The sequence below is a fragment of the Ursus maritimus genome, unplaced genomic scaffold (assembly GCF_017311325.1).
Source record: "Ursus maritimus isolate PB19 unplaced genomic scaffold, ASM1731132v1 scaffold_1, whole genome shotgun sequence".
NCBI lineage: Eukaryota > Metazoa > Chordata > Mammalia > Carnivora > Ursidae > Ursus > Ursus maritimus.
Genome location: NW_024423343.1, coordinates 57,120,705 through 57,131,467, shown reverse-complemented (window position 1 = coordinate 57,131,467; position 10,763 = coordinate 57,120,705). Strand labels below are relative to the sequence as shown.

The following is a 10,763-nucleotide window of genomic DNA, read 5'->3' as shown; positions in this document are numbered from 1 at the left end:
ATTGTGAGTTTGCCAATGAATCCTAATTTAGATCAAAGAGAGTCTATGTGACACTGAACCATAAACACCCTAGTGTGCGTTACTTCAAGGAAGTTGTTAGTGTGTCCCCGATGGCTATTATGTGATACAGTTGCACTCTAGAGCCCGCGCCCTTTAATTACTAATACAGAAGAAAATCCCATATGAGCGCGAGGAATGTAAATGAGACCTCTGCTCTTTTGAACATTTTATGCATTTGCCAAATTAAAATTTGCTGTGGACTTGGGTTTTCCCTGATCGCCGTTGGTAGTGATCATTTGGCTCATGGGATTAAATCCGAATTTCCAAAAACTATTTCTGATCAGTGTGCAGATTTCAGATCTTTGTGTATGCTTTGCACTGAGACATGGATCATCAGAACCAGATTGGGAACAATTTCTTTGAAGTTTTCAAAGGTAGGGAAGAAATCCTCTTTCGTTCTCATCTTTCCTCAAGCCGAGTGTTGCTCAGTGCAGGTGGAGGGGTAGAACTGAGAGAGGGGCCTGTGGAGGCCAGAGTCTCAGGATCACCCCACACCCATGCACTACCCCAACATGGACCTGTAGCTCCCGCATAGAGGGGATCGTGCTTTAGGGACACGGTCTGATCGTCGCGCACGACCACCCTTGCTGACGCGGGGTTTGCTCACACCAAGATTTCAGGATGAGGACCAGCACATATGTGAACTTGAACAGCACGATTTTAATGGTATTTCCTTCTCTAGGAGTCTTCTACCCTTAGCCTCTGTGCACAAAAAGGGGATTGATAACAACTTTGCACTTAAATTAAGAGCTGAGTGTAGGACCAGGCCTTGCACAACAGCAAAGACACTCATTAGGCAGAATGACGACCGGAGATATTAACCATTCAGGAGATTTGCCATGCCCAACACTGTGTCTTGTTCAGTAAAGCAAACTCCTTCTTTGCCATCTGTCTCCTACTACAAAGAGATAATAATAATAAAATCATTGCTTAATGAGTAAACTAAGTAGAGGATAATTCTCTGGTGGATCATATCGGTGTTCTTCTCCGAAGGATGCCATATTCTCAATGAGGCAGAGAACGCAGGGGAGAGCGCGTGATCGTGCACAAACGGGATGCCTAAAATCAAAAACCAATGCAGCATATGTCAGTATTTAAAGCCCCATCAAAGAAACATCCAACTTTTCAGCTGTAACCCAAATACAAATTTTCCTTACCCTGTCAATTAGCAGATTACAAAACTTCTGTAGCAGGAAGACCATTCTGCCAGCAAAGCCGTAGTGCTTGGAATGGGTCCAGGTCAGACAGATGGCGTGGAAAAGGGGTGCAATGAAACGTTCCCGATCGGCAGAGTCAACGGTTCTTCCATGCGGCAAACGTAACCTTTGGAGGGCGGAGCCACAAGGTGAAGTGCGTCTCCCACAGCTGGGGAAGCGCACACGCGGCTGGAATCGCCCAGGTAGTCAGTTAGTCAGTGACAAGCACGGCAACGGGCTGGCTTAAGGGAAGCATTTGGAGAAGAAAAATATGCAAAATATTAAACAAATGGAAACCTTGTTCTCTGGCACCTAAAAAGTGCCCCCCCTCCAACTATAAGCCAATGGGCAGAAAAAGCAGAGCTGTATCTTCTCCAAGACATGATTGTTAAATTAGGACGATAGAGAGTTCTTGCTGTCTTTAGACTGCTGACTATAGTATAAACAATCAAATGATGTAACCAGGAGGGGAAGACAAAGGATATTTGCTCTATTGTTATTAAATGCCATCTGTACACATCACAGTCCCTTACAAACTGCCTTACAAACAGCACCTACCCAACTGCACAGAAAGGCTTGGTTCAGAAATTGATGACTAATGAAGTGATTATGCATAGTAGTAACAGTAATAGCCCACGGAATTTCGGAAGTGAGTTCTAAAATGTAAACACGCATCGATGATCTTGTTTAGAAATATAAGAATTTAAACTCCATTTCACTAAGATCAAAGAAGCAAAGCTACTTCTTAACTGAAATATTTTTAGGCCAGTAAAAGGGTCTCTGTCACTCTCTAATAGCAACCAGTCATTGAAAGCACATCAGTGCCCCTAAGCCTCGAAACAACCCTGTGAAGTGGAATGATTCTCATCGTTTCAGAGGGTAAGAAATTCAAGATCCTTAAGAAAGGAACTTGCTCACCTCCTGGCAGGAACTGGGGTCTGGTTCAAAAGCCTGTGTCTCTGCTCTTCCATGGTGCTCCCCGAGGAGGGAGTGAATTCTTGTCGCAAGCTCCAAGTCCACTTTTGTCTTCAAATGGAGAAGTACCAGGCGATGATGTGCAGATGAACTGGCCCAATGCAAAAGAGCCAGTTGGATTTATGCTCCTAATTTTGATTTCAACTCATTCTAGGGCTTCGCTAGAAATCACTTCCCCTTGAAGCAATTTGTGCCCAAACACAAGCTGGAGTCTTACTTTTAGGCAGTTCTTCTGTATGACCAGGAATCTGGTTCCACCCTGACACGGGTCTTCGGCCAGGAGACAGAGAGAGGCACCACATATAAGGTGGTCGTGGTACTTCTCATGCTCACAGTGCCCTCCCTCCACCAGATCCTGATTCTTTTCCTTCCACTATTTTTGCCCACTCACTTACAGAGGCTCGGGTCTGTATGCTGCAATAGCGCAGACTGGACAACACGGAGGTCATCATACTGAGGATGCTGGGCTAACTTCATTTCAGCTGCATTAGCAAGAGCAGACTCTGTCTTCATACAGTGGCTGGGTTTTCTTTGACATGAACCTGTTGGAACAAAATGGGAGAAAACTCACATGTCATGCTCTGTCTGCAATGGCCCCTGATTAGAGGGGATAGAGACCTGGCAATGCACTGGGTGCTACAGAGATTTCAGACCCAAAGCAAGGTCGACCTGCCAAGCCTGGCGTGAAATTTTAGAACTAGCACCACTTCTCTACTTCAAAACAACTGTAGGAAAGATGACCCATGATTAAAACAACAAGCAACCTGGTCGTCAGTTTAAGTTTTCAACCCAGGTCCCTGCCCTATATCCGCACCGTGAAGAGAGGGGGAAGCACAAAACCTCATAGAAGTAACAATTGCCTATTTTAATGTTGGCAATGTACAAATGACAATTATGCTGTTAATTGATAGTTATTTCAATGAGTTGTCATCCATGTAGATTGTTCAGATTAGCAATGTTGTTTTTGCATTGTGATTAAGCCACTGGGTAGCTGCATAAAAACTGCTGTATTCTACGGTAGACACATTCTAACAACTCACAAGAGAAAAAGGGCCAAGCCCCTTTAAAGAGACAGTTGACTTTTAGAGAGAGGCTGGGAGATATAAAGTCTTGTTAAAATGTGATTTTTAGCAGCATGCTACGTTAATGAAGTGTGACGTTTCATTAAAGAAGTTTCTATGCAAATGAAGTATTAATAAGACAAAAGGCAGTAAAAGAGGGAGCAGCCTGGTTACCAAGCACACCAAGGAAAATATTAGCGCTGTCTAGAACGAGGCTAACAGAGCCCCACATTTGTCCCTGGAACGCTCTCTCTCAAGCTCAGGACAGACACTGGTTTCTTTTCAGGGCTGGACACCAGAGCAAGCAAAACCCAAAGAGGCCTGGCCTGGAGGAAAGATTTAGAACAAATTCACAGCCCAAGATTAAAGAGCGATCGTTAACTCTGTATCTTTAAAAAAACAAAACAAAATAAACAAAAAACTCTCCATCTTACTTAAAAGTTTCCTGTGGCTTTCCAATTTTGCAAAGACAGATTGGATTTTGAAGTTTTTCTACTGTATAGAAGCTTGAAGTTACAGCTGTTGATCAGGAGCGTAAAAACGTCATCTCAAAATCTGCAGGCAGCGATTCAAGAGGGCTCGGCTGGCTCCTCCAATCTCACCGGGCGTCCTTGGGGCAGCCGCTCGCATCTTGGGTAGAGCAGCCCGTTGGAAGCAAGCAGACTCTCGAGGCCGCGTCATGGAATTTCTGCATGAAATTGGACAAAAAGTATCATGTTAATCAAGTTTCTCTTTATTTCTTCTTAAATCAGGTCAAGACAACAAACCTGGCAATAATTCTTATTAAATTGGAGCAATATTCCTGTTCCTATCAACTGTACATAATTAAAAAAAACAAAAAACCCTCCCCTTCGGCAGTCGTTCGCGTCTCTGCAGTCTACCTGCACTTTACTCCCCACCCGACGCCTCTCAGTATTGACATCGCTCCCCTCGGTGGAGCAGCGGACATCCGTGGTTTTAACCCGCGCACAACTATTTCCCCATCTTCCGATAACTGGGCTCGAATTTTCTGGGAACAACCCCTCATCTACACTCATCCTCGTGGTTTAGATGTGACGGTCACGCCCTCCCAGGCTCAGGAGAGGCCATGTATCTCAGGCCTGACTCGTCAGTTTGTTCCATTCCTCTGGCCACAGTAAATCGGTCGAGGATGAGCATAGAACCCAGCCTGGTAAGAACCCAGCTTGGAACTTTTTCTGGAGCTCCTAGGAAAGAGAAAGAAGCACTTTGGTGACAACTTTACCTGTTTATGCCATGCTTGAGGAAATAGGTAAACATGCCGTAGATAATGAGAGCCAGGTGTCCCACTGTCAGAAAAAAATGAAAAGTAAGGAAAGAAGGGAGGCTAAATGAACGCCAAGATTTTGGATTGAAATTGGAGGTACTAGTAGAAATTTGTGGTTTTTAAATATGTACCCAAAGAGGTGGACAGATTTCTGATATACTCAGAAATAAATATATGTGTGTGGATGCATGGGTTATCCTAGCTCGGTCTTCTGAGACAACACCCCAGGGGTGACACGCACCCCTAAATACGCACCCAGGTCTTGGGCTCCAAATACCGTTCTCCAATAAAAGGACCTAGGGCCTCTTGGAGATTGATTCCAGGACAATGATAGAGAAAACAAAATGTGAGTCTGTAGCATCCCAAGGTGCCAGAAAGCAGGGAAGGACTCCAAAATAATGACGGAGGCACATCTAAGGACGTTGAAGAGCTTCCGACAGCCAAAGAGGAACAATTTGAATGACAAAATAAATAATGACGGTATTGGATTGTATTAAGTATCCGTGAGTCCATAATAATACCAATAAATAATTGAATGAATAAGTCAATGGAGGAGAGCAAACAGTTCTTTTTACAGAAAAATTCCAACCAATAAATATAGATGAAATGAAGCAACTAGGAAATTACTCTTAGAATAATATAGTAATAATCATTGCGCGCAAGATCAACCGAAGATTTCTAAAATTAGTGGGCAAAGGTTTGAGGGAAAATAAGGTATTTGTTTAGCCTCAAAGTATCTTCCCCAAGATTTTTATTAATTACAAAGGGAGCTATTGTGAATTTTTCATGACACCATGTTAGATTATCATTACCAGTATTACGACATCCTGACGTCATGTACCCCCAATATGATGGACGGAGAAGAGTCTATCATTTCTGAGATATTCTTAACACAAATGCATCATCTCAGTCTAATCATGAGAAAACATCACACAGACTCAGATGGAGTCGTGTTTTAAAAGATAACTGATTGGTACTCTTTAAAAGTATCAAGGTCATGAGAGAAAAAATGGTTGAGATGTCCCAGAATGGAGGAGACTAGGACACGGGACATCCACAGAAGATGTGAGATCCTTAATTGGATGCTGAAGTAGATTTTCTTGGAAAATCTTTATATTGTATCAGTGTTAAGTTCTTGGTTTTGATCACTGTACTTTTGTCACGTAAGAAGTTAGCATTAGTGGAAGCTGGATGAAGGGTATTCAAGATCTTTCTGAACCATTTTTGAAACTCCTTCCAGATCGGGTTTTGTGCTCTTTCATATGGCATGAACACCATGTACAGCGTGGGGACGATAGTTAACGATACTGTATGGCACACTTGATTGTTGCTAAGAAGTAGATCTTAAAAGGTCTCATCAGGAGAAAAAACATGTGTAACTATAAATAGTGACAGAGGCTAACTAGACTTAAGGTGATGGTCATTGCACAATATATACAAATATCAAATCATTATGTTGTACCCCTGAAACGAATGTTGTATGTCAATTATACCTTAGTTAAATTTTTCAAAAATTAAAATAAATTTTTAAAAGTTTTAAACAGTTGTATTTTGTTTTTGTTTTTGTTTTTTTTTTTTTTAATATAGAGGGTAAATGTGAGGGGTCGTTGAAGATTACTGGGCAATGGGGCAGGAGGAGGGAGCAGCCAGGGCCTGGAGGTATGAGCTCCTGGACCAAACTATGACTGAAGCTAATTTACTCCAGGACTTTTTGGTTGTTCCTTGACAAGGTGAAAATAAATTTACTCTACCAAACAATAAATTTAAATAAGTATAGCAAATGTCCAGGCCATGGAGAAGAAAGAAGAAAAGCACAGACCAAGGAGAGCAGGTAACAGCTGCAGTCTACTAAACATTAAAATAGCATCATTAGTATTTTTTTTTAATGGAAATGTTTGTAAATATGCTTCTCCAGTTTGCCCCACACTTCTGAATACCACTTGAAGTTATCAGCTGAATTCATGTTTTGTCTAGGGATACTATCTACTAGTGTGCCTGAGAAAGGCAAGAAACTCAACCCTAAGACATCTTCCTATTGGCCATGCCATAGTTCATCACATTCACAGCACCCATCTCCTTCGGGGTGAAGGTCCTGAAGATCTCTACTAAAATGTAAGTCCTGTAGCCCAATCTATAGAGACTCATGCCGGTTCTACCTGGAAGAGTCATTAGTAGCTTAGCATCGCTTTATGAACTAGATTGAGCTTGGCCCCCTCGGAGGGCCTCGGAGGAACGGGGCAGAGGATGCATAATTTGTAATGAAGGAATCAAGTGGGGGGAAGAATCTGAAGTGCAAGAGGGGGGCCTGGATACTGTGCTGAGACACTGGGGGCCCAGCTTGAAGGTCCCAGGTGGAGAGAAGAGAGAGGAGCACAGAGAAAAGGAACAGGAAAGAAGAACGGCGCAGTGCCAGGAATAAACCTGCCCAGGATTCCTGTCTGCAGCCACACCTGCAGTACTGACATACGCACTGATTAAGGGGTACGTTAGATTATGGCCGCCATGTACAGTTGTGCTGGTTGTTCCCAGACAAGGGCACAAGAGGGACTGAAATCCAGCCTAAGTGGCTCTTGCCAAGCCGTGAGTTGGGGAGGGGACTGCACCTGCCAAGAGGGACGCCTTTCTGCAATTGATAAAAATGTTTTGCAGTGGCAGCCTTGCGTCAAAATAATTTTCAAGCCTTTTTTATGGAGGGACAAGAGCGTGCTGAGACTTTCTGGTGCCACCATCTCCTCCCACTTTGGGGAACGGGACAAGCGAGCCTCTTGCCTTCCACATCAACGGGGCTCACAGGCCACTGTCACCCGTTTTACCCTCCTAATGCTCAGGCTTGTTTGGGAGGTGACAGAAGGCAGAACTCTCTGGAAAGAATTTTGCGGCCATTATCAAATGATTTTCAGTGACGGAGCTACTGGAGCAAAGTCCATGTTGGAAACATTTTGTATACGATCTATCCTTTCGGGTGGTCAGAGGAGAAGGACAATGGTGGAAAGCTTCCCTTCTACTAGTATCCTCAACAAAAATCGAAAATTAAACATCTTTATCCTCTTTTTTTTTTCCTGCCACATTATTTACTGCAAAAAATACTAGCCAAAGTCAGGGAAACCACTGTGCCCTGTGAGTTCTTTCTCCCTCTTGCTTTCAGGACAATGTTAATTTGCAGGGCTGCTTCTAATAATAGTTTGACAAGGAGAAAGTGGCAAATTAGCTCATTATCTCTTCAGAGCAGAGCAGAGAGGCTCAGAGAAAACCCCATCTGGCCTTAGAGTATCTTCTCTCTCTTTTTTTTTTTTTAAGACTTTCATTTATTTGAGAGAGAACGAGTGGGGGTGGGGAAGGGCAGACGGAGCGGGGGAGAGAATCTCAAGTAGACTCACGCTGAGCACAGAGCCCGACAGGGGACTCAATCTCATGACCCTGGGATCATGACCTGAGCCGAAAGGAAGAGTCAGATGCTTCACCGACTGAGCCACCCAGGCGCCCCCCGCCTTGGAGTATCTTAGCTGATGTGGATAACCAGCAAATGCTCGTTTTTGTTTTGCCCAAACTCTTTCTGCAGCTTTTTGTCTGGCCGGTGGTTGAAGCCGAGGCTCATCAGCGGTCCCATGAGGATCGCGGCTGCTTCTGTAGGGCTCCGCTCCCCCTTGGAGAGCTTGGATGAGAGCCCCGATTCCAGTCAAGGCGATCCTCATTAGCGTTCACTTCCTCGGTGTTTCCTTTCCATGTTCCTAACCAGTGACGTAAGGCAGATGCTGCAGGCAGAGGAGGCGGCCGTCTAAGAGCTCTTCCTCCGAGGCACCATCTGCCCGGAGGCTCTTCCTCCCCAGAGTCTGCGGCTGCCCAGACTATTTGCACAGGGCCAAGTCCTCGCCACTCGCGTGCATGATGCTGTAGAGGAACGGCGCAGCGATCGCCCCTTCCGCAATCACACATCGACGTTTTCTGGGCTGCCTGTTACACTTCATCAGCTCTTCTGCTGAGCCCTGAGCGAACCGTGATGACCGAGGCGGACGCAGGGAGTGTCCCGCGCTATTCGCCCTTCTTACCTATGCAGCCCCTTTTCACCTCCAGCTTTTGTCACTCTGCCGGGAAGCCTTCCATGACCCTCTCCTGCTCTCCCATAGCATTCTGTGCACACCCCTATGGCACCTAACGCTCAAAGGGAGCTCCCAGTTCCCAGGATTTCAAATAGGGGCAAAGGTCAGTTTCCATCTCAAAATCTCCTTTCATTTTCATTTCAGTTGTAAAGGACCACATAAAATAACTCTTAAAACGTCGTCCCTAAGTGCTACTCAAAGGAGGGAAAAATTGATATTCATGGCACAAAATCTGGAAAAAATAAAGTCTATATTGCTCATAATGGCAAATGCGGTTGTGGGTCATGAATCTGGTCTAAATCACTAAAATCCATAAAAATAGTTACAACTTGTTCATAAAACACCTCTTGCGAGACTTTCCAGAGGAAACTTTAGAATGTAATGAAACATCAGGTAATGGGGAGTGCTGATGAACTCCGGCACAGCCCTGAGAGGCTCTGCTTTGTTATCTTCATTTGCTGCGCCGTGAACACCTGCTCCCATGGACAAGTGCCTTCTTCATCCAAGTTTCCAAGAATCAGCGGGCAAAGAGCCAGACCTCTTCCTGCCAGGAGACTTCTACCCTAGATTTTATTTTTGAGTTGAACAAGGTAACTTCTCTTGTTTCCTACACATTCCTGAGACATTAGAATGATTTTGGTAAATAGATCTTACAATTGAGAATTAAGACTGTTAAGGTCCCAGGTCTCACGTTCAAAATTTGAAATTGAAACCAGACCTTTAATTCATAGTGAAAGATGAAAAACCAAAGGAAAACTAGAGAAGAGAAAAAATCTCAAACAGGCTAAGAAAACGTTTTATGTCTAGCTGCTCTCATAAAATAGGGAGTCTTGGGGAAATTCACAGAATCTTGGATTCAGAAAGCCTTTTTACTCCTTTTCCTCTTTGCATTTTTTTTTAAATCCATGATAGTCTTGGCCCATTTCCTCAGGTTTTCCAGACCCATTAGCCATTCTGTATTACCATGGTGTTTATTATAATCTTGAGCTCTTGACAAAAGTAGAGGCAATTTTCCGTCACGGTGAAACATTTGCTAAGTACTGACAAATACAATTTGCACATCTCCAAATGGAGCTAATTTTGACATGATAAAATAAGATTACTGAGTATCTAGGCTTCATGATGACCCATCTGACTTCACAAAATAATTCAAAGGGAAGTAGAGAGAATCCACCAATTACTAACTGTCAAAAACATATTAAGAGACATCATGGCAAGTGTGAAGTTATTAGGTTAATCTATGGAAACTTCTGTACTCCCCCCAACCAATCTTCTGTTCGATATTGACTCTCTTGACAGTATCCTTTAATGGCTAAGAACTGCTTTAATAATCTTGAAACAGGAAAGAATAATTAGCATATATTTGTAACAAAAGGTGTATAGCCATTGATGCTGTAATTATATATCATAATAGAGGATATAATTCAATGTCCTAAAAGACGGCTTGCCTGAAAACATGTAGGAGATGATTTGGGGATGTGTACAGGGACGGAGCAATTTGGTAGTTGGAAAATAATTTAGGCAGCAAGCGATGTGGTCTGCTTACCCAAACCACAGGGCAGATGTAATTAAAAGGAGGAATGGAAAATATTGTGGGTTTGCCTAAAAAAATTGGGTAGGGACTTTTTCTGACTATAATCTTCTCTTGTTACAAATGTCAGCATAAGGAAGTACTGATGCGAAGAACACGAAACAATGGCAGATCTGTCCGGACTCTTCCTCTTAACCACCTGGTATGCAGACAAATAACAAGAAAGACAGAAATAAGTCTAGATGAGAAGGCTGGTAAATTTAGATACTTTATCTCCTTTGATTAAAACCCTGTACTAGCCCCCTTTAGTCTTTAGCTGAATTAACATGCAAGAAAAAAGATGCAAAGAGAAGGGAAATAAAGAAACTTGAGGTTAACATAAAAAGAGAAAGACACGTTCAAACAAAACATGGCCATCCTCTCTCTTTTCTGTTACCACCAGGTTCCTGCAAAATTACCAGAGGGAATGGAATCTATGGTAGAGTATCAGGGAGAGCACCATTTTATTTTTACTTTACTCTTCTTGGAATTTCTTTCTTCAGAAAGTTTAAATTTTAC

The 10,763-nt window shown here is 43.2% G+C and overlaps 1 long non-coding RNA gene across 1 annotated transcript; it reads right to left on the bottom strand.

Annotated features, from left to right (window-relative positions):
• Positions 1 to 994: 994 nt before the first annotated feature.
• On the bottom strand, positions 995 to 2,386 carry LOC103659571. Its single transcript, XR_567507.2, has 3 exons — positions 2,175 to 2,386; positions 1,218 to 1,498; positions 995 to 1,119 (listed from the first exon to the last, which is right to left on the bottom strand). It is a non-coding gene; the product is annotated as an uncharacterized LOC103659571 (long non-coding RNA).
• Between the last annotated feature and the right edge of the window lie 8,377 nt (positions 2,387 to 10,763).